The sequence below is a fragment of the Loxodonta africana genome, chromosome 15 (assembly GCF_030014295.1).
Source record: "Loxodonta africana isolate mLoxAfr1 chromosome 15, mLoxAfr1.hap2, whole genome shotgun sequence".
NCBI lineage: Eukaryota > Metazoa > Chordata > Mammalia > Proboscidea > Elephantidae > Loxodonta > Loxodonta africana.
This window is the reverse complement of record NC_087356.1, coordinates 35,313,710-35,337,896: the sequence shown is the minus strand read 5'-3', so window position 1 is coordinate 35,337,896 and position 24,187 is coordinate 35,313,710. Positions and strand designations below refer to the sequence as shown.

Genomic DNA, 24,187 nt, shown 5'->3' with positions numbered 1-24,187 from the left:
TGTCTAATACAACATATCCAAACACAAATATGTCATCTTCCCCAAAGTCCTGTCCCTCTTCTCACAGTCACTCTCTTGGTGAGTGGTCCCACCAGCCACAGGCTGCCAAAGGCAGAAACCTGCACACTATTTCCCAACTTCCCTCATTCCTTATTTCCAATCACCACATCTGTTAATCTACAATAAGAATGCCCCATGTTTGTCCTTTTATTCATCTCAGTACCACTACATAGGGGCGGTAGTGGTTCAGTGGTACAATTCTCACCTTCTCTGAGGGAGTCCCAAGTTAAATTCCTAGCCAATACACCTCAAGTACAGCCACAACTGGTCTGACTGTGGAGGCTTGCGTGTTGCTGTGATGCTGAACAATTTTCAGTGGAGCTTCAAGACTAAGATGGACTAAGAATAAAGGTCTGATGATCTACTTCCAAAAAATCAGCCGAACAAAACCCTATGGATCACAGCAGTCCAACTCCCTTGGGCATGGGGTCGCCACGAGTCAGGGGCCAACTTGACATCAGGTAACTACAATAATAACACCACCACAAAGACTCACTTCTCACCATTTCTTTTTGGGGGGGGACTGATCTAGTGAAATTGATCCCTTATTGTTTTCCATGCCTTCCATCTTCCTTACCACCTCCCAACCCCCCAGGAATGTATCATTTACTCTCTGCATTAAAGACCCTGCTAACATGCAAATTGAATCAGCTCAAGTCTTCCTGCTAACATGCAAATTGAATCAGCTCAAGTCTTCCCACAGCCCACAGGATATAAAGCAAGCTCCTTACACCACAGCTACGATGTCCTTTGTGATTTGACCTCTGTGTTCCCGACAAGCCTTATCTGTTGCTATTCTCCCTCTGGCAATTTTAAATCTGGCACACTTCTCATTCCTTCACAACTTTGTGTCGTCACAAATCTCTCAGCTTTCCAAATGTTGTTCTCCCTTTCAATGCCTTTCACATTTAAAGACCTGTAAAACTTCATCCATGAAGCTGCATTTCAAGGTTTATCTCCCTTATGAACATTTCTCTGATTCATCTCAGAACCAGAAATGTGCTTCTTGCCAACACTTTCCTGCTGTGAACTTTGCACCCGGTGTCTACCTCATAAGATGATTGTTAGAGTTAAGCAGATAAATTCATAGTGCTGAACAGTCCTGAGTTCATAATATTGAATCTCAATAAATATTAGCAATTATTTTTAGCAATTGAACAATCACTATTTTTGTGTGTGTGTATGCTTTAAGTGAAAGTTTACAGCTCAAGTTAATTTTTCATTCAAAAATTTATATACGTATTCTTTTGTAACATTGGTTGCAATTCCCACAATGTGACTGCACACTCCCCCTTTCCACCCTGGGTTCCCTGTAGAGCAGATACTTAAAACCATGAGGTCAGGTGCCTTGCCTAGGAAGTGAGTGTAACTAGAGAATCAAAGTCAAAACCACACCCTGGGCCACTACAGCCTTAAAAAAAAAAAAATTTGGTTGAGGAAAAAAAAAAGTCAGCTTTAATTAGAGGCATTTTAATGTGTAGGTCATTAACCAAGAACAAGCCCACAGAACATCAATATCTAACAGTATAATGCCAGTTCCATTTTGATCAAGTGTATTTTCCTCAGATTTGCTACGTGACATTCCTCTGCACATAAACTCTGGGGTGGGGTTTTCCAGCCCATTTATTTATTTCCTTATGAGCAAAAGAAAAAATGAATCTTCACTTTAATTTAATTAATAAAGTTAAATATAGATACTTAACATTATTAGAACTTTAAGACATGGCTCTTTTTGGCATACGACAAACCAAAACCAAACCTGTTGCCACTGAGTAGATTCCAACTAATGGCAACCCTACGTGTGACAGAGTAGAACCGCTCTATAGGGTCTTCTTGGCTATAATCTTCAGGGAGGAGGATCACCGGGCTTTTCATCAGCAGTACCTCTGGGTGATTTTGAACTGCCAGCCTTTAGGTTAATAGTTGAGCATAAACCATAATAATAATAATAAAAAAAAAATAATAGCTGTGGTTAAATGCAAAAAGTAAGGGCCCAACAAATATTGCATGAATTATTTCATATATAATTCAAGTGTCTTTAGTGACTATGCATTTCATTCTGCTAGATCTGTGGAAGTTGTAAATATATATATATATATATTTTTTCTTGCAATCCGGTTGGGAGAATGAACAAATCCCATTAAGTGTATTGAGATATGCTTCCTGTGAGTGAGTTGAAGAGGGGGTCGGAAGAGGAGAAATACATGTTTGTTTCTGGGAAAGTAGTCTGTCTCTTGAGCCCAGAATCATAAAATCATTAATTATCTGGGAGGCCCCACAAAGGCTGCAGGATAGAAATCATGTTCTCCTATTCTGCAACACTCCCTCGGATGTGAAACCATGTGCCTTTGTTTGCTCTGCTCGATAAATACCTCACCGCTCTCCTTGCAAGTTGGAACACACGCTACAGCCTAGTGTTTGAGTGCCCTGTGTCTCCCCATTTTGTGAAATGCGTTAATTGTTCACCCTTCGATAAAATTTATTTGCTTTTATATCTAGCTAAGTATAAGCCTGGATTTCTCTAAGACACTCTATAGAACAGAGTAGAACTATCCCATAGGGTTTCCAAGGCTATAATCTTTATGGAAGCAAACTGCCACATCTTTCTCCCACAGAGCCGCTGGTGAGTTTGAACTGTCAACCTTTTGGTCAGCAGCCAAGGCTCCTTGGGCTCCTTGACTGGAACACAAGGCAGTTTATTATCTGGAAGGTAGTGCCTGGGTTCTATGTTGGCTATCACTGTATATAGGCTAGAAAGCAAGGAATTTGGGCAAGAGGACTGGAAAGCGGAGGCTTTGTTTTTTTTAGATCAGTGTGCGAAATCCTCAAATATTGTGAAGAATACTTTCGTTTTCTTCCTTGTTCTTTTTTCACTGTTCTTCCATAGAGCTTTCTTCAACTCATTCGCCTAAACAAATGTGTGTCTCTGGTTAGAGGAGAAGAAATGAAGTGAGGTATATTAGAGAGGTAGCAGAGATCTGATAGAGGCCAGCATGGTAGTGACGGCAATTATGAAATTTAAATAAAAACTATGATAAAAGTGAAACATAGGAGATAAGAAGTAAAGTGACTCTTCACACTCAGAATTGTCCCGCAGAGTTTAATAGAAAGAATACCACAAGATTTTGTGTGATGAATTGCCGTGTATAAAAAAACAAAATACACAGAAGTTCAGAGAACGGAAACAAAATTCCCATTAAAAAACCCATTGCCATCGAGTCAATTCCAACTCAAAGTGACCCTACAGGACAGAGAAGAACTGCCCCATAGGGTTTCCAAGGAGCGCCAGGTGGATTTGAACTGCCGACCTTTTGGTTAGCAGCCATAGCACTTAACCACTACACCTCCAAGGTTTCCAAACTCACACTGGAGAAGTCTAAAAGGGATTTCTTGAAAAGGTACAGTGTAAAAGCGTCCTTGCAATCATACGAGACTGGAGATTTCATTTCTGTTTACTGGCCATCCCTGCAGAATGTTTCCAGCCTTGAAATGGGTGGCTAATCATTTCCTGCAATTGGCTGAATCATAAAGGTCATGTGACAAAATCTAATTAATTGGAATGTTCCATGAGTCTCTCATTCTGTCCCTGGCCTCCTGCTGGCACATGGTTTTCAGCCCCTGGCAGCCCAGCAGTTTCTCCAAGTTTCTTTTTCTCCTCTCATATTAGAGAACATGCATCAGGGTGCTCAGAGGGACATACAAAGTCAGGATTAATTCTAAATATTCAAGAGGAAACTCTCGCTGACAGCTGACTTGAAACTGAAAATTACTGAGCACAATAGCAGGCAATTAGGAGAATTAACTAGAAAGGGAAAGGGGAACTGGCAGGAGAAAAAGACATCTAACCATGTCAATCAAGATCAGAGGAAGAAAGCCTACGGTAGTTGTGGCAAAGGCGAAGTGGACTAAGTGAGAAGGCTGGTGGGATCAAAGCCAGGTTTGCAAAAAATGAGATTCTCCACCTGCAATCTGCCAAATTTTCCCATTCCTGGGAAAGGGACTGGCATTCCCTTCCATGCCAGCTTCAAGCTGGTGGGTAGGAGAGCTTAGGCCACCCCGCAGCTGCTGCATTTTACCCCAGAGGCAGTTACATTTCATTGTTGGGCAAAGTGATTTTCATGTAGAGATTGAACAATTAAGTACTTAGGCACCCTGCCGGTGGAGGCAGACAGCCAGTATTACCACACAGCAAGGGAGGTGAAGAAATTCTCTCTTCTGCAAAATTAGATGAAAAATAAAAGTCTTGAAGCTGAGTGCACATTTCAAGGAGGCCAGGCAACCGTGTTTTAAGTTAGCTAACCACTTTAAAATGCAGTTTGTTCATTATTTCACATGTAACATTAAGCATGGAGAATTATTTTAAACAAATCCTAAGAAAATTTAGAAATCTGGCAACAGTAAATGCCAAAAACGAATATGCTAGATATTTTTTCTGTTTCATCACGATGCCACTAAATTATCAAAAACTTTACAATTTCACTTGAAGCACTGTAATCCATGTACAAATCAGAAATCTCAAAGAAAGCCTTTTCCTTTTAAACCAAATGGAGGAACTTTTTAAAAGAAAAAAATGATTTAGAGATAAAATTCTGATTATTTTTAGATTGTCATTCAATTATTCTAGACAATAAAGAAGAAAAAGTATTTTATATTTCTTATAGTTTAAATCGGATCCAGCAGGTCCTCTGGATCTCCTTAGTTTGGAGTGTATGTTTTGAGACTAACAATTGTCTACTTTGCCTTGAAAAGTAGCCACTTCAGTGTGTATGTGTGTGTATGAATGAAGAGATAGACTGAGAGATACAAAAAACATAAGAAACAGTTCTGAAATAGCTTTATATATGTACGTGTGTGTATGTATAAACCCACTACCATCTAGTTGATTCTGACTCACAGTGACCCTATAGAATAGGGCAGAACTGCCCCATAGGGTTTCCAAGGAGCAGCTGGTGGATTCAAACTGCTGATCTTTTGGTTAACAGCTGAGCTCTTAACCACTATGCCACTATGACTCCATATATAGATATGCGTCTATATGTATATAAATATATTTATATACATATATATGCACACATATACACATATATTTGGATACGCACATATATTGGAAGAACAACCAGAGTGCTCCTAAGAAGCAAGGATGACGAGATTGCCTTTTACATACTTTGGACATATTATCAGGAGGGTTCAGTCCCTGGAGAAGGATGTCATGCTTGGTAAAGTACAGGGTCACCGGAAAAGAGTAAGACCCTTGATCAGATGAATTGACACAGTGGCTACAACAATGGGCTCAAACACGGCAACAATTGTGAGGATGGTGCAGGACTGGGCGACGTTTCCTTCTATCATACATAAGGTTGCTGTCAGTACGAACCAGCTCAATGGCACCTAACGACGACAACAGAAGACTAGAACGGTTATAACATTTTAAATAGTTGTTCTACAATTATCTGCATAAGATCTTGATTTTGCCTCCTGGCTCACAAAGCCGAAGATATTTCTGACTCTTCACAAAAAAGAAAAAGTTTGCTGACATCTTGTCTAAGTGATACATATGACAGTAAAAGCTAACGAGAGAGACATCAAGAGCAATACCAGAAAAATAAATTTGGTTTAATCCTACATAACAAGGATGCAAACATCTTAAATAAAATATTAATAAACAAAATCAATCAAGATTCATATATTCATCACGATCAAGTAGGGTTTTTACCAGGAATTTAAGAATGGCTCAACATCAGAAAAATTAGAAATGTAATTGCCAATATTAAGAGATTAAAGGTGGAAAACTAGAAGCCATGCAAGAAAAACACTTAAAAGGATATAATGAAGCACATATCTGATGAAGAAGGCTGTAAAGTAAATCAATGAGATACAACTGCTTGATTCAGATAGATCAAGGAATCACACATCAATTGGATTACCTGAGTTTTACAAAATCATCTCCTTTTATTCTTGTCTCTTGAATGAAAAAAAAGAACAAAAAATTAAAAAAATCTAGGACCATGTCTGAGTGGACTTTGGTTACATGAACCTTTCTGTGAAAGTCTGTCGTCTGTCCGTCCGTCCGTCCATCCGTCCATCCATCTATCTATCATCTATCTACCTACCTACCTATTTATCTATCATCTACCTATCTACCTACTTATCCACCTATCTACCTACCTACCTGCCTGCCTGCCTGTCTGCCTATCTACCTACCTATCATCTATCTACCTACCTACCTACCTATCTAATCTATCATCTATCTATCTATCTATCTATCTATCTATCTATCTATCTATCTATCTATCTATCTATCTATCTACCTATCATCTATCTGTCTATCTATCATCTATCTACCTACCTATCTTTCTATCTACCTACATACCTATCTATCCATCCTGTCCAACTGTCTTGATATACACACACAACAACAACAACAACTTTATTGGAGAAGTTCTATGGGTTAGTAGCGAGGACATAAATTTTGTTTTCCCTCTTACTGGAGAAAAGTCTACCATCAGAGAATTTAGTTCATAAAAATCAGGCCTGATTCCCACTTTCATTTTGGGAAAATGGATCTTAACTCCACATTTTATGCTCCCCAATCAAGTGCTCTGTACAGAGAAGAAGAGCAAAGCAGCCTCACCGCTGAAGACAGAGCAGCGTCATGATGCGGCAAATGAGCACTGGACGCTGATTGCCTGAGTCTGAATCTCTGTTCTAGTAATTTCAAAACTATGACCTTGGTAAGTCAATCTGTTCTCCTAGGCATCAGTTTTCCCACTTCAAGCATAATGATAGTGTTTTCCTCCTAATGTGGTAGGGAGAACAAATGGGTACACATGCACACATACACACACACACGTACACACACACACACAGGAAAAGTGCCTGACATAGGATAAGAGCTCAACGAATGTTGGCTATTCTTATAGTAGAGAAAGCAGCCCCCTGTTGACAGTACAGCTTTTACTTGAGACCATTTTCCAGGCATGGGACCCATGAGGTCCAGGCACGGTAAGCAGTTTCTGTTTTTAGAATCCCATGAACCCCACTCTAGCCTTAGATATCCCCTTTCTCTTCAGCTGATCTGAGTGTGTCTTCAGCTTCTGCAGCAGCAGCCACAACAAAGCTCTGACTGGAAAGCTAGGCCACCGGAGGCACAGACATGTCCTACCCCAGCTGGCACCCAAGCAGGTCTGATATGTACACAGCAGACCAACCTGCATAAATCAAGTTGCCAGCTCATTTCAAGGGAGCAGTTTCATTATCTATAAAGATCTACTCCCAGAATACGCTCCCAGCTGTTCAGAAAGAAGCAATTAGAAATGTTACCAATGTGACAGGGCCCTTTAACAAACTCCACGTGGCTTTGGCTCAAATAACTAAAAAGATTGGAGATTAAGCTAATTATTTTACCTCCTAGGCTACATTGTCAGGAAATGTATGATCTGCGGAATAGAAGAGCAGCCATCTGTTCTCAATTAAATAATATATGGTATCATTGCTAATATATGATGTCATTGCTTCACAGTTGCCGAAACATGATTAACAAACTGGAGAAAGATATCCAGTTGGAATTTTAGGATTATTTTAGGATGTGTGATTTTGAATTCCTGGATGTGCAGGTATATCTGGCAATGATTCTAACCTAATTGAGCTACTGATGGCTTCTGTCGTCTCCTAATTGTCCGAGTGAGCGCTTTTCATTTCCATAGTGGTTTTTCCCCTGGACTATTATGTACTGTCCTTGCCTTAGAAATGCAAGGTATCTTTGAAAATAATGTAAGTTTGGAAAACCTTTATTTATCATTAACTATATCCTGTATCTGTTGCCATGGTAACTGCAATGCCCGGACATCATCAAGCCAAGAAGAAATGTATAGTGTATATCTACTTCAGTATCCTCATCATGCATTCATTTATTAATAAAATAAAATTAAAAAAAAAGATTTACCGAAGGCTTAACCAGCTGCCAGAAATTGTTAGACACTCCACTCAGACATACATTGCTAAAACAAAATAAAACAAACTAACCTTGTCCTTGCCCTTAAGGAACCTAATGAATAGCAGGGACTATCCTAGAAAGCCATAAAACCAGTAACATAACCCAGGGTAGCTGGTGGAGAGGACAAAGGTAATTCATCCACTTGCTCTCAGTGATGGGGGATGAGTAAAGACATTTTAATTATTTGAGCTTTCCACTTTTTAAAATTCAAGTTAATGGAAGGTTATTGGTCTTCATTACTGTCTGTGCCAAAATTCCTCTCTTTCTGCTCTAATAAACCTTTTGGAATCCAAGTTCCAAATCCGGAACTCATAGGACAGGAATAAAACCATAGGACTCTTGCCTATGTATAACGAATGAGTAACTATCAGGTATACATCTAAGTGAATCTCTCCTGACTCTGAGTCTTATTAATCTTTGAGGTTAGTTTGAGTTAAGGGTTCAAGTACTTCTTAACCTTCACAGATAAGAGAGTTTATGAGTTTTCTCTAGCAAATTTACTGCAACAAAAAAAATAAAGGGCTCATTACCATTTCACTCCAACCCCATTGCCACTAAGTGGATTTTAGCTCATGGTGACCCTTTAAGACAGAGCAGAACTGCCCCATAGAGTTTCCTAGAAGCACCTGGTAGATTCGAACTGCTGACCTTTTGGTTAGCAGCCATAGCATTTAACCACTACACCACCAGGGTTTCCTACCATTCCACAGTGGCAGTTAAAGGTCAGCTGTTCGAATCTACCTGCCATTCCTTGGAAACCCTATGCAGCAGTTCTACTCTGTCCTGTAGGGTCGCTATGAGTCCGAATCGACTGAACAACAATAGGTTTAGTTTTGATTTAGATGTAGTGGTGATGGTAACCGGGTACTATGTAACACTGTAACACCAAGCAAGAAACTCAAGGGTGAAAATAAAGAAAAGAACAACAAGAACTGGTATTACTGTTTGCTTTCAGAATACGAAATATGTCCCAAAACTCCTATATCCCACATGCCTCTACCTTACTATTGAATCACACTGGATGTTGGTTTCAATTTTTAAAAAGTGCTAGGGCTTTAAGTTTCCTTTAAACTCCAGTACTCTGTGATCCTTTGTATCTGGTCCACTTTTAGCCATAGCCTCATAATGAATGCTAATAACAATCTCACCAACATATTTTTAATAAATCTTCATATAATGACAGCATGGCTAAAAGGAAAATTTTTTTTTAAAAGCGAATAAAAACTTTAAATAGACATATAGCTGTCTGTGTCTTCTATAACCACAATACCATAAAACTGCAGAATCTTTAAAGCTGAGCATAAATAAATCCAAGGCTTTAGTTCTATCAGAACTGTTTCCCGTCATTCATGTCCTGTCAGCCATACCAAATGACAGAAACTCAACACTGCCCCTCTGTCAGCAGCTGCTGCAATTGTTAAGCCTTTCCTATAACACTGCCCCTCCCCCAGCAGTGTTCCAGCCAGATGAGCTCAGCATTACTAAAGGCATAGTTCAATCACAAGTGGATGGCTTTAACACATTCATCAGTGATAGCCATGACCTCTAATGTTATAAATGCAATCTGAATTATCAGAATAATTCAGCTTTTAAAGTTACACATGTCCAAGATAAGAGGATGTATCTCCAGATGCCATTACAGTTCAGGAATCTATCCCTTTGCTAGTAAGTAGAATGAAAGTGAAAGCAAAAATGAGGCTCAGAAATTACCTGATAATGGGCCAGAGACTTCATATAGATTAAATACTGGCTTTTTAGGGGTTCATTTAAAAAATAATTGATGCCCCTCTTTTGTAGATGATCAATAGATTACAGTTACTGGCTCAACCTTACTGCCATGCTTACTCAGTAACCATGTCTTTTTCTCAGAGCCATTTCTCAGTGGTGCCTCCCAACAATACTATCCATATGTGATTACCACAGGAGCTGCCACATTCCTATGTGACTCCATCCTGGGCCACCACTTACTAGAAGAAGGGTATATCAGTTATCTATTGCTGCATAATAAACCATTCCAAAGCTCAGTGCCTTAAAACAACTATTTATTATTTCTCATGATTCCAGGAGTAAGGAGGAAGGGGAGGTTTTAGGAGGTTAAAACAGGCACATTCAACTAAAGCATCAGCTTGACTAAAAGGTCTAAAATGGTCACACTCACATCTAGCAATTAGCACTGGCTGTTGACTGGAGGCTGGGATCAGATGGGATGGCTAGACTTTTTTTTCTAGTCTTTCATCTTGGGTTTCTTTATAGCTTGGCTGTTGGAGGTCATCATTACAACAGGGCAGAAGACAAAGGTACAAAACCTCTGAGACCTGTACCCAGAACTCACTTAGTGTCAACTTTTGCCAGGATCTGATGTCAAAGCAAGTCATAAGGTAAACCGAGATTCAAGGGGAGGAGAAATAAATTCCACCACTTGAAAACAGAGCAGCAAAATCACACAGCAAAGGAACACGAAGGAGTTGTTGCAGGCATCTTTGAAAACAAATTATCACAAGCAATTAATCATAACCAAAATGTTCTTTGTTATAGCAGCTTAGCATCTACTCCAACTCATAGAAAGCAGTGAATCAACTCTGGCTCTCTCTGGTAGAAACTCAGATTGTGCTGGTATCCATTTAGTACTTTATGGACAGAAAAACAAAAGAAGATAGTATATATAATTAGCTTTAAAATGTGGAAAAAAATCCCAGTGAGAACTCTCACTTAGGTAGAGCATTTGGTATCAACTTTAGTAAGATAATGACTTCAGGTATAAATGATACATTTATCTTCTATTGTTCTACTATCAGCTAAAAGTATTCTAACTTTTTAGTATGCAATTCAAATTTTGATTCCATCTGCAATGAACAAGTTATCATAAACAGATAAATTTTAGCAAGGAAAGCAATCCATAAGTTCTTCCACCATAATTCCCCAAATTAAAAAAAAAAAGTTGATTTAGAGTCAATTCCGACTCATTGCTCTCCTACAGGACATATAGGGTAGCAATGTGTCCTGCCCCACAGGGTTTCTAAGGAGCGGCTGGTGAATTCGAACTATCGAAGTTTTGGTTAGCAGGCGAGCTCTTAACCACTGTGCCACCAAGACTCCCACCAATAATAGGCAGTTTGATTTGGTGGAGAAACAAACAAAATTCACCTCTGTCTCTCAGTGATAAAAAGTAGGATGCAATTAGAAAGTTCTATATACAGTTGGTAATCTACATTCTAGTTCTTGCTTTGCCACTAACCAACTGCGCTATGTGGAAATTCTTTTAAACTCTCTGCAATGGTTTCTTCATCTAAAAACATAATGATGTAGATTATGTATCATTGTTGTTAGGTGCCTTCCAGTCATTCCCACTCATAGTAACTCTATGTACAACAGAACGAAACACTCCCTGGTCCTACGCCATCCTCACAATTGTTGCTATATCGAAGCCCACTGTTGCAGCCACTATGTCAATGCATCTCACTCAGGGTCTTCCTCTTTTTCGTGGACCCTCTACTTTACTGAGCATGATGTCATTCTCTAAGGACTGGTCCCTCCTGATAACATGTCCGAAGTATGTGAGACGAAGTCTGGCCATCCTCACTTCTAAGGAGCATTCTGGCTGTACTTCTTCCAAGATAGAACTCTTCATTCTTCTAGAAGTCTATGTTGTAATCAATATTCTTTGCCAACACCATAATACAAAGGCATCGATTCTTCTTTGATCTTCCTTATTTGTTGTACAGCTTTCACATGCATATGAAGCAAATGAAAATACCATGGGTTGGGTCAGGCACACCTTAGTCCTTATAAGTAACATCTTTGCTTTTTAACTCTTTAAAGAGGTCTTCTGCAGCAGATCTGTCCAATGCAATAAGTCATTTGATTTCTTGACTACTGCTTCCATGGACACTGATTGTGGATCTAAGCAAAATGAAATCTGCGACAACTTCAATTGTTCCGCTTCATAAAGTTTTCACTAGCCAATTTTTTCTGAAGTAGACTGCCAGATCCTTCTTCCTAACCTGTCTTCGTTTGGAAGCTCTGCTGAAAGCTGTCCACCATGGCTGACCCTGCTGATATTTGATATACCAGTGGCACAGCTTCCAGCATCACAGCAACATGCAAGCCTTCACAGTATGACCAACTGACAGATGACCGATGAGTAGATTATAGACAAGCTACAAATTTATTTCACTGACTTTGGAGTAAAATTTTGGCTTGAAACCGAAAGCTTCTAATCATTAGCTATCATATTTACTTAAGTGCTCTCAGCCTCACCACTGTCAAATATAAAATGAGAAATACTAATCAACTAACAAAATACAGGGAAGAGTAATTATAGCTTAATTGGTAATCAGAAATAAGGGAGTGATGTTTTTGATTTTTTGCTCTCTATGTTGATTTAAAAATAAATTGCCCATATTTTACAAATGCTAAATATTTATATTTGCATTAATAATAAAAAGTCAGTTTTGTGCATACAGGCTGTTCCCGGGTTACTTAAGAACAAACTGCCATAAAGCCTATTGTGTTAAAAATTTGAGTTAAACACAATGATTCATAATAACAAATGCAGGCACTCCTCTATGACACTCATGAAAACACTGTGCAACTTCAGCATCTCTTCTAACCTGTTTTAAGAATTGTTTCTTTCATTTTTTTTTTAACAATATTGTGTAACTACGCACATATACACAGTTTCTCTGTGTCTTCAGTACAGTACTGTATGTAGTTACTTTTACAATTACTGTATTATTACTATGTACTGAACTATGTACTGTATCATCATGTTTAAAATATTTTAGTGTATTTGGAAGTGTTTCCTAAGTGTTTTATATGCAACCCGTAACCCACTGCCTTCAAGTCGATTCCAACTCATAGCGACCCTATAGGACAGAGTAGAACTGCCCTATAGGGTTTCCAAGGAGTACCTATTGGATTCAAATTGCCAACCTTTTGGTTAACCACTTAACCCCTATGCCACCAGGGTTTTCATCTGCACAGACAGATAAAAAATATATACTACATATTAGGACGGAAACCCTGGTGGTGTAGTGGTCAAGTGCTACAGCCACTAACCAAAGGGTCGGCAGTTCAAATCCACCAGGTGCTCCCTGGAAACTCCATGGGGTAGTTCTTCTCTGTCCTATAGGGTCACTATGAGTCAGAATCGACTCAGTGGCACTGGGTTTTTTATATACTAGGACAAACATTTGACTAACTGACACTAAATAAGAACCATATGTACCTGTACCTGTTCTGACTTACCTACAAAACCTACATAAAGACAGACTTAGGAGCGAATCTTGTTTGTAACCCGGGGACTGCCTGTATTGTATAAGCCTCAATGTGAACAGATAGTGGTGTTGACAGTATGCTTGTCCATCCTTACTGTTGTGCATTCCTTATAACCGACATAAGATTATCGTAGTTTACTACCGTAGGCATCTTACAAAGATGGCTAATTTTATTATATCTGTCTCCTAATTACTGGACAGTCTATATTTTTGTTTAAAAAAAGTGATGGCTTCTCAGTGCTTCTGGTGTTAACCAGTTGGTCTCTTTGCTCTTATTCTTTTTCTGTAGGTTATAGGTCATCAACCGAATAATATATGTGGCATGGTGCCAGGCACTGTAAGGAGGATTTATCCTCCTAAAAAAAAAAAAAAAAGTTTTTTTTTTTTTTTTCAAGAATACTAGACACTAGAAGAGGATTTCACAAGATCAGCACTTTTGATATCTGGGTCAGATAATCTTCCGTTGTGGGGGACTGTGCTATGCATTGTAGGATATTTAACATCCATAACTTCTACGCACAAACACCAACTACCCTTGCTCCCAAATTGTGACAACCAAAAATATCTGAAGACATTGCCAAATGTCCCCATTTTATGTGTGGAAGAAGCATGCCAAATCTTCTCTGGCTGAGAACCAGTGCTCTGGATTTAGGCTGTCCAGTAACGTTACTATTAAAATTTAAATTGAAGTTACATTAAAAATTCAGTTCTAATCACACTTGAAGTGCTACATGATGGCATGTGGCTTTTGGATATCATACTGAACAGTACTGATACAGAATATTTCCTTCGCTTCAGAAAGTTCTCTTGTATAGCACTTGTTGAGATCAAAGGATAAGATAAGAAATGTAATAACAACATTGGTAATAGTAATAATCATCATTATATGGCACCACTACACAGTCTCCTCCATTGTGGAACTCCTAATTGTTCAAAGGATTAGTTCAAAATTTAATTCCTTCTGTAAAGGCTTCCTCTATTCATTGGTTAAGACAGAATTCCTGAGAAGCTTATTCTGTGAAGCCCAGTAGTTCAAAATGTAATGATGACAACTAATGCCTAAAGGTGGCTATAAGACAAACCTCACAAGTACTTACTGGATAGGCACAACAGTGGTAGAGATGGGGTGTTGGTGAATCTCTACTAATGCCTAAATCAGGAAGCAGAGGCCAAGAATCTTGAACAGGTATAAAGCACAAGACTATCTGGAGGCTTGATCTGGCTGAAGACACTACGGATCCACTAAGAATAAAACAATACTGAAAACCAACAACAACAATAACAAGATGATAATGTCAATTGAAGCATGGAGGGTTTCACTTTAACAAAACCAGAAGTAGCCTGCAGAGCCATCTGGTTTTGAGCACATCTGTTCTCTGACCATCTTAGCTAGCTGGCCAAGAAGCATGAATTGACTAAAGGACCCTCCATGTTTGAAGATCAAGCGTGCCCTTGACCTGGTGACATGTCAACATGAGACCGCACTTAACAATCAAGAGGATCAGAACAAATCTAAGTCAACATTTTTGAATTTTCATTAAAGGAAAATAAAAGGATCCTAAGAAACTTTAAGAACACTCACACAACCACTGAAGCTCATGGTGCCTCCAGCCTCACAAAGCCCGAACGGGGCTCTTTTTTGCTATGGTGTGAGTGTGTATGCGTGTGTACGTGTTGTGTACTGGGGGGAAAGCACCTTTGTGTGTATGAAGCTTCATAATTAATGAATCTCCTGAAAACAACACTAATATTCTCTCCTAAGCTTTAATCCCAAAAGTGAGGAAACAATATGTCCTTCTATATGTGACAATTGTCCACATGTGATGTTATTATGGATTTATTAATTCAGAAATTATTGAATGCCTATTGAGACCTACTATGTCCTATTTTAAGACATGATGGCTAGATAAGATCCCAATGACAAATTCATTTTGAAAAATAGGTTCCTATTAAACATAATGCATACACTGGGCATTGGATATACACACAAATGAGATCGTTCAGAGTGATTACGATCTGGGGAATGGGAGGAGAAAAAAAAGTGAGAGACACAAGTAACTATAAGACCAGATAGAACAGAATATGCACCAGGAGAGTTGAAAAGTGTTAAGGCTATACAAAAAGAGAGAGATCATATTTCATCGTGGAAATTCAGAAGTCTTTCGGGAGGCAAACTTTTAGCTGTGTCTTGAGGATTAGGTAGGATTTTGTCAGATTCCTGTGGCACAAAAAGCCACTCCTAGCTAAAGCCAACCTTCAAGGCAGAGGAGGTAGGTGCATCTTCTGAAGTGTATGGTACATGCAGGGATGTAGGGACAGGTCAGGCTGGACTGGCAAACCGGGAGGTAACAGTTTCCGTATCTCTTAAAAAACAAAACAAAACCTTATTCCATGTGCACACAGGATCTATCATTTAACAAGATCCCCAGATGATTTAATGCATACTAAAGTTTGAAAACAACTTAAAAGAAAAGAAATATCTGAAAATATGAAGTCATGGAATTCAGCTTATTTGGATGGTTTGGGAAAAAGTATATATTTGTTCATCCTGTCTCTGAAAATGTCTAAAAAATACATGAGATACCCTTTTTCTTCTCCTTTAACTTTTAATGAAAATACATATAACTTCAACCAATGATCACCAGTTATTGAAAAAAGCACAGAACTAGGTACTTTCACACACATTAACATCATTTCATTTTAACCACACTGTGCAAAGATAATTATTTTAGAATAAATTGAAAACCTGTAAGTTGTTGGAAGATGATGAAAGAAGTAGCTCTGATCCTCAATTTCTAATTCTTCATTCAAACCCGTACTATAACCTCTTATTCCTTACTGTTTCTAATCGCACACCCTGAGAACTAGTGAGAGACAGATAACATACGCAATTCTACCTTATTATCACCGCCAGTTTCAGTCCATGTCTCTCCTGAGCTTGTATACCATATAAAAGCCTTTCTATCAGCCCTTTGGAAACCCTGGTGGTGTAGCGGATAAGGGCTACAGCTGCTAAACCAAAAGGTCAGCAGTTTGAATCCACTCTTTGGAAACTCCACAGGGCAGTTCTACTCTGTCCTATAGAGTTGCTATGAGACGGAATCAACTCAATGGCAATGAGTTTTGGGTATTAGCAATTTAGCTGAAGGCCTGTGTATGGGGCTGGCTGTGTGGGTTTCTCTTAGAAGTTAAAAAGAAAATGCACTATTAATATACTAGCCCTAAAGTTACAGGAAGGGGTTTTCTAAGCCACCCATTCCTTTCTCCTTTATGTTGACCACTCTCTGATATCAAATCCTGTTCTGTGGTTCCTGGGGATCTGTGTGATTTTTCTAATGAAAAAAACTTATCAAAGAATATAAATCCCATTTTTACCTCTTACAGGCAAACTTTGTGTGTTTGTTTTGTTTCTTACAAATGTAACCTTAATGAAATTTCATTTTATGTTCAGTTATTGAGGGCTGGGTGTGGGTGACACAAATAGTTAAATGTTTAACAACTAACTGAAAGATTGGAAGTTCAAACCCACCCAGAGGTGCCTTGGAAGACAGTCCTGGTGATCTGCTTCTAAAAGGTCACAGCCACTGACAACCTTGCACATACAGGGTTGCAATGAATTGCAATCGAATTCAACAGCAATTGTTTTTTTGTTTTGTATAAGATGCTATAAGAAAGTACCCAAAATCTCAATGATCTAACATAATAAAGGTTTATTTCTCTCCCTTGCTAGACTCCAACTGGGGGCAAGGTTAGTGTTGGGGGGAATGACTTTCTTAAGGATCCAGACTCCTTTCATTCAATGGCTCCATTGAAAGGCCTCCAAGCCTGGCACCCAATTCTCTTGATCACTTACCAGGAACTAGAAAAGGTAAAGGATAGCATGGGGATTCAGGGGCTGGGTTTGGAAATGGCATGCATCAGGTTCATCTACATTATTTTGGCTAGCACTCAGGCACAGGTCTCACATGAACGCAGAGGGTGGGAAATGTGACTTACCTGTATGCTCAGGGAAAAAATGAAAGAGTTTGGCAAGCAGAGTCTGTCACACTGTGTGATAACTGTTTTAGAGATGCTATTATGTATTTAATTATAAATCACTGTTTCTTTACTTGCTTCATTATCAAATTAGTTTGTTACGGGTTGCTTGGATAATGGCAGTGATGCACAATTTTTCAGCAGGATTTTTGGCCTATAATTTTCACATTACTACACTTCAAAGTGATCCAACAGAATGCAGAAATTATCAAACAATATCATTAATATCACAGGAGTGCAAAGGCATTCAACTGTGTGGATCATAAGAAATTATGGATAACAATGCAAAAAATGGGTATTCCGGAGGACTTAATTGTGCTCATGTGGAACCTGTACATAGACCAAGAGTCAATAGTTCGAACAGGACAAGGGGATGTTGCATAGTTTAAAATCAAGAAAGGTGTGCATCAGGGTTGTAGCCTTTCACCATATTTATTCAATCTGTATGCTGAGCAAATAATCAGAGGCTGGACTATATGAAGAAGAACAGGGCATCAGGATTGGAGGAAGGTTCATTAATAACCTTTGATATGCAGATGACACAACCTTGCTTACTGAAAGTGAAGAGGACTTGAAGCACTTACCATGAAGATCAAAGACTACAGCTTTCAGTATGGATTACACCTTAGCATAAAGAAAAAAAAAAATCCTCACAACTGGACCAATAAGAAATATCATGATAAACAGAGAAAAGACTGTCATTATCAAGGATTTCATTTTACTTGGATCCACAATCAGCTATGGAAGCAAACCCAAAAACCCATTGCTGTCGAGTCGATTCCGATTCATAGCAAACCTACTACGGCAGCAGCAGTCAAGAAATCAAAAGATGCATTGCATTGTGCAAATCTGCTGCAAAAGATCTCTTTAAAGTGTTAAAAAGCAAAGATGTTAAGTACTAAAGTTTGCCTGTCCATGGTGTTTTAAGACGCCTCACACGCATGTGAAAGCTGGAAAATGAATAACGAAGACGGAAAGAGTTGACGTCTTTGAGTTGTGATGTTGGCAAAGAATATTGACTATACCATGGACTGCCAAAAGAATAAACAAATCTGTCTTAGAAGAAGTACAGCCAGTGTGTTCCTTAGAAGCAAAGATGGCAAGACTTCGTCTCACATACTTTGAACATGTTATCAGGAGGGACCAGTACCTTGGGAAGGACATCATGCTTGGTAGAGGGTCACCAAAAAAGAGGAAGACCCTCAACAAGATGGACTGACACAGTGGCTGCAATGATGGGCTCAAGCATAACAACTGTGAGGGTGGCACAGGACTGGGCAGCATTTCTTTCTGTTATACACAGGAGGTAGCTATGAGTCGGAACCCAATGGACAGCATCTAACAACAACAGATTTCAAAGTATGCATATGTATAGGTTGCAATTCAAAGTATGTATATGTCACTTCACATCCAGGGTATGGTCTGTGAAATAAGACTTTATGTGATTTGCACATTGTGGGAACACCTTATTATATACAAAAGACAGGCGTATAAAGTGCTCACCGGGCAGGCCCAGAGCATGCGCCACTACCGCTGCTGCACCAAAGAACTGTGTGAAAACTTTGGTTCTGCAGCCACTGGTCCTGCATGGTCGTTGGCTGGTCTTCAAGAGCCACGCTCGCCCAGCCAACGAGGCGCCCACTGGCCTTCCAACCAGTCGCTTCTAGGCTCCCTTCCCCTCCTCCATGCCTGCCTTCCCTCCCACTAAATGGGATTTAAACTCTTCCAGCTCTGATCACCCCTCCTCCACCTCCTCTGCCTCCTCCCCCAGCTGCCTTGCCACCACCACCACCACCACTGCAGGAGAAACAGCAGTCTCAGGCCCAGGCATGACATGCAGCTTGCCCCTGCCAAGTGGGGCATTGGCCTTGTGGGGCATCCCGCTCCTCAGATCCGGCGGCATCCATGTAGTCCCCACCTGAGGCAAGTGTGGTGGGACTGGCAGCTGCAGATGGGCACCGGGATCCCTTTTCCCCGTCACCTCAGGGCCAGGGCTGATCCATACCTGGAGAGCTAGTAAGAGACGGACAAGATCTTCAGTACTTAGCAAAGTACCTCTGTGACATCCGGTTCTCCTGTCGGGATTTCTGAACTCTGTTATAACCCTAGGGAGCCATGGACACATACACAGTCTGTTGTGTCCGAACTGACATTATGCAGCGCATACCTGTACTTACTGCTCAAGTAATACACAACAGGTTTTTATTGGTTGAGTGACACTTCATTAATGATATTTGCCTATGGCTCTGTGCTATTGAAATAGTTGGAAACATATTACTAAAATAAGAGATCAAACTACTGAGTTCTCTTTAAATTTAGAAGATGATCTTTTTCAAAATAAAACCTTACTTATTAAAAGGTGATCCAGAAATATCACTAGCCAATTTTTTTTTTAAATAAATCGTTCAATTCATTCCTCTCCAATTTTTAAATTAATACTAAGTCTTTTTTCCTCCACTGGAGAATGGAAATTGGTGGTGTAGGTGAGTTATGGGGTCTCTTGTCTCTCCTACATGAGACATGGGAATTCTGGTGGCTTAGTGGTTAAGAGCTATGGATGCTAACCAAAAGGTTGGCAGTTCAAATTCACCAGATGTTCCTTAGAAACTCTAAGGGGCAGTTCTACTCCATCCTATAGGGTTGCTATGAGTCAGAATCGACTTGACGGCCAACAGGTTTGGTTTGGTTTTATACGAGACATCAACTAGAATGGCCACCTAATTGTGTATCCCTGAGAATGGCATTATGACATTTTGTCCTTGATCCATTTGACTTCTATTGTCTAAGTAGGGATGAGAGGGTAAGGACAGATGGAGTAGGCGCATGACTTAATACCAACCCAATACATCCCAACTTCTACAGAAACGACAACAGCTTTTAAACACAACTTATGTCGATTTGTTGACTTCTTGTTAAACAGTGTAGAAGAAAGATTATCATCTCTAAAAACCCATGTTCTAACCCTATTCCTCCTCTAATGTGGTATCTAATGCAGGTGATGGCTAATTTCTAGGAGTCAGACACATCATCTTTTAATTTGAAGCAAACACTGCAACCTTCAAATTCGTTCCAGATCCAAAATTATATGGCTCTATAACTATGGCTATAGGGTCGCTATGAGTCGGGATCGACTTGACGGCAGTGGGATAGGTTCTTTGGTGTATAACTATGGCTTTACTATAAAATAGATGAATGGTATTACTAGATCATATTAAGTTTGATGATGACTAGCACAGAGATGGAAAAATGATGCTGTTATGCAGAGATGTTAGAAAACTATATCAGAAATAAGTAGTTTATCACTTCCATTGCATACCCTACTTTTTACCTTGCAGTGTCCTTTGAAATAAAAGAGAAAGATAGGATGTAAACACATAATATCGAAAGTCAAGGTGAAAAAAATACACACATCATAAACACCAAAACAGTTATTTTCTAGATGTGAAAGACAATGGAGGAAATACTACACTAAAAGAACCTGGGGATCAAAGAGTACAGTAAATTCAAACCAAGTTCTGCTGCATGAAAGAAGAGTATCAGGGTCTGTGCAAGATGAATGTAAAATTGATTTATTCAACAAAACAAGGAAGAAGCATCGCACCATCACTCTATTCTACTCCTGGAATAACTGTCTTGAGTACACAACTTTATTTTGCAACCAAGAATGTAGATTGAAGATTATAAAGAAAAGCAAACTAAAAATATTATTGGAATAGGCTTGATAAAGAAGGAAAAGTAAAAGACCAAATCATTATCTATATTGTCAATCACAAAATGACAAATAACAAGACTAGTTACAAACATCTGAAAGATAGAAAATACCGCTAGAGTGAAACTCCAAATTACTGGTACAAGAGGATTTGCCTTAAAATTTTGTTCCAAATCTTCTTGAAACTGTTTCTGAGATAGGATTTCAGAGTGAAAATAAGCGATAAAAACTGTGTAGACATATAGAACATAGATAACTAAACTGTGTTAAAACTAGATGTATGATCATTATTAAGCTCATAATTTATATTCTTCTTGAAAGCTGAACACAGGGGTAAAAAGAGCAGAATGGAAAGATTCACAACTATTTTAATGATTATATTCATTTTAATTGAGACAAAACATCATAAATGAAGAATGTGGAGCCTTGGTGGCACAGTGGTTAAGTGCTCAGCTGCTAATATAATTTAAAGAATGATGATTTTAACAAGGGCTTGTCTGAAAGCTGGAAAAAGTAGATTGGTTGCCTTCAAACTGTTCCTATTATTATTTTACCTTTGTTGTTTAAGCTCCAGAGCATGCAATGAAGAACATCTGACCCATCATTATAAAAAAAAAAAAAAACCACTTATAAAACCCATAAAATCAACTCCCTGCCCTCCAGTAATGACCCGTAAACAATGCAGTGATGCATTTTCCAAATAGAAGAACCAGGGAAGTCACCTCCATGGGCAGCTGTGTTTTTCTTGCAAACGCTTTCATCTTGACTTAACATTGTTTTCCAATGTCTTCCCTTGTGCTTGTCTTGCCTTCACAATTAGAATGAAAACACCTTAGAAGCCAAACCATGTCTTGGTTGGCCAATCAAAAGCCAACACAGGGCTTACTATATTTGGTCTGTATCCTTCTTTCTCTTCTTTAAAAAAAAAAATTAGACAAAAATTTAAAGGTGAAAGAAGTATTAGCAATCATCTAGCTCGAAGACTTCCTTTCCTAGATGAGGTAGTAAGACCAGATATAAAAGTGGACTTCCTCAGAGACCCGCAGCCTGATTTATCTCTCCTCTTGAGGAAAACAAACACAAAACACTGCAGCTCTCAGAAGGTTATTATACGAAAAAGAGGAGCCATATGTTAGTTAGAGCTTTGGGCATGGAAGAAATATTAGTTACAACAGTCACGTTTATATTTTAAAGGCCATATTTTAAATTTATTAGGCAATATTACAGATGATGGTGCCATCTCAATGGGAGCACACTGAGAAGTAGGTCAATATTTTTAATTGTGACATTTAAGAAACTACCAAAGCAGTATGTTCATAAGCCCACAAATGGAAGTGAACCAATTAGTTTCTTTTCTTTCTGCTAATACCAAAAAGATCATATTCTAATGAATGTAAATATTTAATACTTTTGACCTTTCATCCCTTAAATACTCCCCTATGAATCTGGATCAGGGAAGTATAATATAATTATTAGAAGAAGAAACAAACTGCAGCTCTTACAAATGCAGTGCACATTTTAGGGGCTTCTTGTTATTAAATATTTTCATGCTGTAAAAAGATAATCATACTTGAGCACAAATATTCTATCTACAAAAGCACAAAGGGTACAAAGAAGAATGCTGCAAGCACTGAAATACTGTATTTCAACAATTATGTATCAATTCAAATATTAATTATTAGTAGTAATTCAAAATGGAAGGCCAGATTGACTTAACATTACCATCAAATTTGAGCTACTCTTATGGTTATTAAAAGTATTTTTTAAGAAGTGTAACTTCAAATAAATCATGCCAATAGTTCACTAAGTCCTTATAAGCAACCAAACTGCAACAATAAGAAATCTGAACTGAAAACATGATTCGCTAAACATGGAACCTGAAACACGTGAAGCTAACACAGTAAATGGCAAATTTATCTAAACATTTACCCAAACGTTACAGCTTTTCAGCTTATCTTCTCCAACTAGTTCTATAAGGCAAAAATCATGCCTTCAAAATCAACTGAATAGAAATATCCACACTTGAAATTTGAAAAATGCTTCATGTTTTCTCAAATTCTTTCACTGTGGCAGTTATCTATTTCTTAAAATTGATGGATTACATTAAACCAGCATTATTAGTTGACAAATAAGGATTCATAAAATGGCTAATGACTTGTACCAGGTGTCTGTTGTCAGAACTGAGCCTCTAGTGTCCCTAAAAGCACTTGTAGAAACCACAGGGGATCTCCCTCTTTGGTGTCTGAGTCGCCACAGCCTCCATATGGTACGTAGGGTTTTCTAAGAGAAGTTCAGCACCAAGTGGCAACCTGGAGCCAAAAGCAAGTTCAGGAATGCTGCATAACATTGAGGATTACAAAAAAATAAATGACATGCTCTTATCTATATATTTCAAATTCACAAAGAGTCATTTATTAACTATCACTCATCTTCTCTGTCAGTTACCTTGAAGAACAAGAATAACAATAGAATATGTATAATTCCCACCTTGTTCTTCATGGAGGGGTCAGAAAAAGCCTTTCTGAGTAAGCATCTTCAATTACATTTATATACTGTCCATCAGTCACTGCTTTAAGCTCTTGACCTATTTTAACAATCACCCTGTGAGGCAGGTGCTGTTATCTTTCTCATTTTAAAACCAGTCCAGTTGCCACTGAGTCGATTCTGACTCATGGCAACCCCTCGTGTGTCAGAGAAGAACTGTGCTCCATAGGGTTTTCAATGGCTGATTATTCAGAAGTAGACGGAGAGGTTTTTCTTCTGAGGCACCTCTGGGTAGATCTAATCTCTAAACTTTCAGTTAGCAGTTGAGTGCGTTAACCGTTTACATTACCCAAGGACCCTTATTCCCATTCTACAAATGATAAGATTGATATATACCATATTTTCAGTGCTTACAGCATTCTTCTTTGTACCCTTTGTGCTTCATAGATGGAATGATATTTGTGCTCAAGTATGATTATCTTTTTACAGCATGAAAATATGATTTGCAAAGGTCACACAGCTGATAAATAAATGATAGAGTCAGGTTTCAAATGTAGGCAGTCTGGTTCCATAATCTGTGCTCTTAATAACTAGGCAGACCTATAAATTGGATGGATTTAAGATATTTTG

The 24,187-nt window shown here is 38.7% G+C and overlaps 1 protein-coding gene across 6 annotated transcripts in view; it reads right to left on the bottom strand.

Annotated features, from left to right (window-relative positions):
• Nucleotides 1–24,187, bottom strand: part of CTNNA2 (catenin alpha 2) — a 1,142,650-nt gene that overhangs the window by 989,052 nt on the left and 129,411 nt on the right. The window lies entirely within an intron of this gene.